At 37.1% G+C, this 6,113-nt stretch overlaps 1 pseudogene; it reads right to left on the bottom strand.

Annotated features, from left to right (window-relative positions):
* Positions 1-2,502: 2,502 nt before the first annotated feature.
* LOC114204739 (eukaryotic translation initiation factor 2 subunit 1 pseudogene) lies at positions 2,503-4,083 on the bottom strand (annotated as a pseudogene).
* Positions 4,084-6,113: the final 2,030 nt, after the last annotated feature.

The raw sequence follows: 6,113 nt of genomic DNA, 5'->3' as shown, positions 1-6,113 counted from the left end.
TGTTTAGATAAATTTTCATGTGACTCCTGTTTTCTGAAGGGTGATGAGGAGGAAGGGAGTTGGATTGTGTTGGATACAACACTGTATCTATAGACTACAGTTTTTGAGTTTCATTAGACAAAACATTTATAGAATATTTGAACAGAATCCAAAGATGTTTCCATGAAGGACTCTTTAAGATACAGTGTGGGGCAGGGGGTGGGGCACAGGAAAAGGAAACTAGGATCTACATAGCTCATTCAGGGCACAAAATAATATCATTTTGATGGGGATATGATAGGGACCTGAGCAATGCTCTTTTCTTACATACAGGAAACAAAATCTGACAACTCAAGGAATTGCGGATCAGTAGTAAAGGGTCTAATAGTGAACAACATTGGCAGATAAGAAAAATCCTTGAATTGATATAAGAGCAAAGAGCTGCTACAAGTAACACCTGGATGCAAGATGAATGCTGATCAGCACATAGTGACCCTAGGTGAGTGCTATATTACCACATGAGGTAGTAGCAGCAGAAAAAAAAAAAAAAAGTTATAACTTATTGGCCACTTTTCCCATAGAAAGCTGGAGTCTTTGTCAACTCCTCTTGAAATAGGCTTCTGATGATTTTGGTTAATACGGTGAAGCAGGAGCAATGCTAGGGGACATCCAAGGCAAGATCACAAAAGGCCCTCCAGCTTCATCTTGGTCTCCCGGCAAACTTGCACTATTAGAATCGTCTTTCTGAATGGGCCTTCTCAGATGCTCCATTTCTGGCACCTGTTTCAGGCAGTGAGAATTCCAAGCCACATAAAAAAGCCCCAACAAGGAATCTTGATCAACAGCCCCTGCGGAGTCCAGCCTAAGAGCAATCCCAGGCCAGTCATCAAACATTTTAAAGAAAAGAATCTTCAGTGAATTCCAGCCCCCATCATTAGTGTTACTGTCGGGTACTAGAATCCTCGAGGCCAAGGACCTAGTCCTTGTGGAACAGGAACAACTGTCCCCACTGTGTCCTCTCCAAACCCCAATGCAGAGAAGCCATGACCATGATCAAACGGTGTCTCATACCTTAAATTGGGATCATTTGTTATGTAACAAGAGGTAACCAGAACAAAAATCACAAATATATATGTGGTTGATCGGATGGGAAGTTTTGCAGTGGGCTGAGAACAGAAAGTATGTATGAGGTAAGAATAGAAAAGCTGCATTATTAATATGTATATTTACCCTTTTATATTTCATTTGGAATTTTGTAACAGATACATATATACATCCATACACACATAAACATCAGTGACTACCATCTCTGCACACTTAGGTTAAAAAACAAATTTATAATCTAGTAATAATATATGCCAAGTGTGCTGTAGATTCTTTTAACAGATATTCTTATTATGCTTTCTTGACAAGACTAGAAACCAAGTGAATATTTCTGTTTAGAAAAAATATGTCATGGTTAAAGTATGTTTCAGCAAAAAAGTCCTTTTTTTTTTTTTTACAGAAAGGAAAATCTAACTATAATGGGAAACAGAGGGTTACTCAAGAGAGCAAGTCCTTACTTCTCTCAACAGGAACCAGAAAATAATGCTTGAAGTTAGTAAGTCAAGAAAAACACTTTAAGCCAAGTATTCACACATAGACATAACAACCAAAACAACGACAACAACAAAAAACAGTAGTGGATGCTTAGGAGAGTGGAACCTGGAAGGCAGAGGACCCGAAAAGCACATGGTAGCTTTTCAATATAAGCCCCCACTTCTTAAATACTTTTCTTTTTAAGTAAACTCTATGCCCAGCATGGGGCTTGAACTCATGATCCTGAGATCAAGAGTCACATGTTCCAACAACTGAGCCAGCCAGGCACCCTTCTGCACTATTTGATATGTTCACCATGTTTGTGTGTGGGTTTTTTTTTTTTTTTGGTTTAACAAATATTTTACTTTTTTGGGGAAATAAAACTTAAAGCTATATAACAGGCTCATTTACAAATATGTACACCAAAAAATGCTTCCTGAATTAATCATAATTAAGCATTATATGAAAAAGAAATATATGCATAATCAGGGACAATAGGCTTATTCCAATGGAAATATGGTTTGCAAACATGAAATGCAGAAATTTATTTAATGTTTGCTTGATACATTTTATATAGAAAGGTTGAGGCTATTTGCTTTGGGTGCCCCTGGTAAATCTCAGGGAGGCACTGAACTACAAAGGGGTGTCAGTCTGGAGACATCAGAAATGGACACCACAAGCTCAATTTTATGACTGTTCTTAAAGATTTGTCTCTAGTGAAGTTAGGCCCACTCCCTTAAAAACTGCTGAATGTTGGAGCTCTTGTGTGAAAACAGCTGACTTTTAGGAGGGCATGTCACGTTTTGGTCTGTTGGAACATTTAAATACTTGGAAATAAAAAATATTCAGCTTTGAAATTTTCAATACTGGAAAACTTTCAAGTCTAGGGTTTACAGCCAGGAAGGGCTGCTTAGTGTTCCTTAAACTGGACTGTTTGCCACAAAGTTAATCTTCAGCTTTGACTTCCATTTCTTCTGCATCATCATCTCCATCCACTTCTGCATTCTCTCTTTCAAGCCTCTCAAGCTGCCTTGCAAGTTCGGTCTCTTCTGTATCTGTGACCACTTTAGGCTCCATTTGAACATTGAAGACACCCCTCTTTTCCTCAATCTTTTCTTTAATAACAGCCATAGCTTGATTGAGAACAGAGAGGGCTTCTGTTCTCTCCAGGGTTGTTGTAGTCATCACATACCGAGGAGGAGCTATTAGATTAATCTTGATGGGCATGGTTTCTGTAGAACAATTCAAACCTGCTCTCAGGGCTTCTTTTATGGCATCAATGCCTTCATAACTGTAACAAGCCACTTCAATATCTGCTCGAATTTTGACAGCTAGTGGTGTCAAATGCCTATTTTTTTTTAAAGATTTTATTTATTTATTTGACAGAGAGAAACACAGCGAAAGAGGGAACACAAGCAGGGGGAGCAGGAGAGGGGGAAGCAGGCCTCCCGCTGAGCAGGGAGCCCGATGCGGGGCTCGATCCCAGGACTCTGGGATCATGACCTGAGCCAAAGGCCGACGCTTAACGACTGAGCCACCCAGGTGCCCCTCAAACGCCTATTAATATTGTTAATAAGTACTCCCTGTTCATCTTCATTCAGATTTAAACTATCCAAAATAGATGGGTCTGAGACTGCATGCTTAAATGCATCATAGGCACCGTATCCAGGTCTTTTGTATTTGTCATCAAAGACCCAGGCAGTCCTCTGGAACAGGCTCTCCAGTTGCTCATCCTTGGTGTACTCTAACACCTCAGCAACATGACGAAGAATGTTGTAAACAGTTTTGGATTTGGTGAATTTAGTCCTAGATACTTCTTGCAGAAAATTAGATGTGATATATTGACATTTTGTTATCTTTTAAATAATTTTGACTTTATTAGTTCTATAATATTCAAATAGTTCAAATATTCAATTTTATTATTTTTGTTTTCATAATTTCATTAAAGTATGTGACAAAAGAAATTATATATATACACATATATATAATGTTTCAGTATAAATGACAAAAGATGTTTCATATATATAATGTTTCAGTATAAATGACAAAAGGTGTTATATACATATTATGATTCAGTTTCACCAATGTATTAAATTTAAAAAATTGCAAATACCCAATTACCACCACCAAGATGGAGATTATTTCCATAACCCAGAAAAATTTCCTTCATTCTTTCCAGTTAAACTTTACCTGCCATTCACTGAACATTGCTGCTTACTGATTTTAGTCAGCATAACTCAGTTTGCTTGTCTTTTTATTTTACATAAATGGAATCATAGGTGTAGTAGACTCTCTCTAACATGACCACTAATAATTCCCACTTCCTAATATTCATGCCCTGGTGTTTTTCCCTCCCATTGCAATATGCTGGACCTAGTTACTGGAATATGCCAAAAGAAGTTTACTTCTAATGTTAGGTAGTAAAGAGACTGTGTCTTCTACACGAGGAGATCTTGCTACTTCCCTAGAAAGCCAGCCTCGATGTTCTGAAAGCTCCACACAGCGAAGAACTGAGGGAAGACTCATAGTCGAACAGTCCATGAGAAAACAACTCCTCCCAACATCAGCATGAGTGAGTGTGAAAACAGATCCTCCCTCTATTGAGCCTTCAAATACCCCATCCCCAGTCAACACTGACTTTAAGTCAGAGGTACCCAGTTAAGTTGTGCTCAGTTTCCTGACTCAAACAAACTGTGAAACAGTAAATTGTTGTTTTAAGCCACTAGGTTTTCATGTAATTTGATAAGCAACAATAGATAACTAATATATATATATATATATATATATATATATATATATATATATATAATATATGATGCATGGTTTTTACCCGTTTGCTTTGTTCAACATGATGTTTTCAAAATAATGTGTATTTGAAATCCACCATGTAATAGCATGTATCAGTAGTTGGCATTTTGTTATATCTAAGTAGTATTACATGATATGAAAATATCAGAATTTTTAAATCATCCCCAGTTGTTGGAATTTTATGAAAGCTTTTATTTACTTATTTGAGAGAAAGAGATGGTGAGAGAGAGAGAGAGAGAAAGCACAAGTGGGGAGGGGGGAGGGGGAAGAGGGAGAAGCAGGCTCCCCACTGAGCGAAAGCCCTATGTGGGGCTTGATCCCAGGACTCCAGATCCTGACCTGAGCCAAAGGCAGACGCTTAACAACTGAGCCACCCACGCGTCCCCCCAGTTGTTGGAATTTTAATTGTTTCCTTTTTTGGTCTACCATGAATAAGGCTGAGTAATTTCCTATAGACATATATTTTCATTTCTCCATGAAAATTGTTCCTTTGTCATGACATATGTTTCCTTTTTAAACTCAAAAGTTTTAACATTTCACACACCCATTAGCAATATATAAGAAGTTAACTTGTTCGACATCCTCTCCAACGTTTTCCATTATAAGTCTATTTAATAGTAGTTGTTCTAGTGGTATGAAGCATAACCCATTGTGGTTCAGTTTGCATATAATGATGTTCACTATTTTTCATGTGCTTAGTCAACATTTTTATGTTTTTAGTGAAATTATCCTTAAGTTTTGTACTGTTAATGTATTTATTTATTAAATTCAGTGGCTGTGTTCTTAATACTGATTTACAAAAGTTCTTATCTATCTTGGAAATAAGTTTTTTTTTCAGATATACCTACAATGAATATTTTCTCCCAGTGTGTGGCTTATGCATTCATTTTTCTTATGGTGTCTTTTGATGAGCAAATTAGTTATGCTTATTCATTTATTTACCTTTTATTTTTATCTTTATTCCTTCCTACATATTTTGACTTCTATCTGGTGTCATTTAACTTCAGAGTAAAGAAATATTCATCATTAACTGTTGTGCAGTTCTCCTGAGACAAACTGAATTTCCTTAAATTTATTTTTTTAATATATTTATTTTGCCTCATTTCGAAAATTGTTTTCTAAGATAAAGAATTCTAGGTTTACCTATGCACTGTTGGTGGGAATGCACATTGGCACAGCTACTGTGAAAACAGTATAGAGTTTCCTCAAAAAGTTAAAAATAAAACTACCCTATGATCCAGCAATTACATTACTGGGTATTTATCCAAAGAACACAAAAACACTAATCCAAAGGGATACATGCAGTATTATTTATAGCAGCAGTATTTACAATAGCCAAGATGTAGAAGCAGCCCATGTGCATTGATTGATGAATGGATAAAGAAGGTGTGTGTGTGTGTACATATATACATATATATGCATATATATATATATATAATGGAATATTATTCAGTAATAAAAAAGAATGAAATCTTGCCATTTGCAATGACATGGATAGAGTTAGAGAGCATAATGCTGGGGCACCTGGATGGTTCAGTTGGTTAAACCTCTGCCATCAGCTCAGGTCATGATCCCAGGACCCTGGGACTGAGCCCCAAGTCGGGCTTCCTGTTCAGCAGGGAGTCTGCTTGTCCCTCCCCCCTTCTCCCCTCCCCACTCATGACCGCTCTCTTGCTCTCTCTCAAATAAATAAAATCTTTAACAAGAGAGAGAGCATAATGATAAGTGCTAAGTGAAATAAGTCGGAG

The sequence above is a fragment of the Eumetopias jubatus genome, unplaced genomic scaffold (assembly GCF_037043125.1).
Source record: "Eumetopias jubatus isolate StellerSeaLion01/CBP00866 unplaced genomic scaffold, mEumJub1_p1.0 scaffold_5, whole genome shotgun sequence".
Classification (NCBI taxonomy): domain Eukaryota; kingdom Metazoa; phylum Chordata; class Mammalia; order Carnivora; family Otariidae; genus Eumetopias; species Eumetopias jubatus.
Note: the sequence above shows the minus strand (reverse complement) of the source record. Positions and strands in the feature narration are given on the sequence as shown.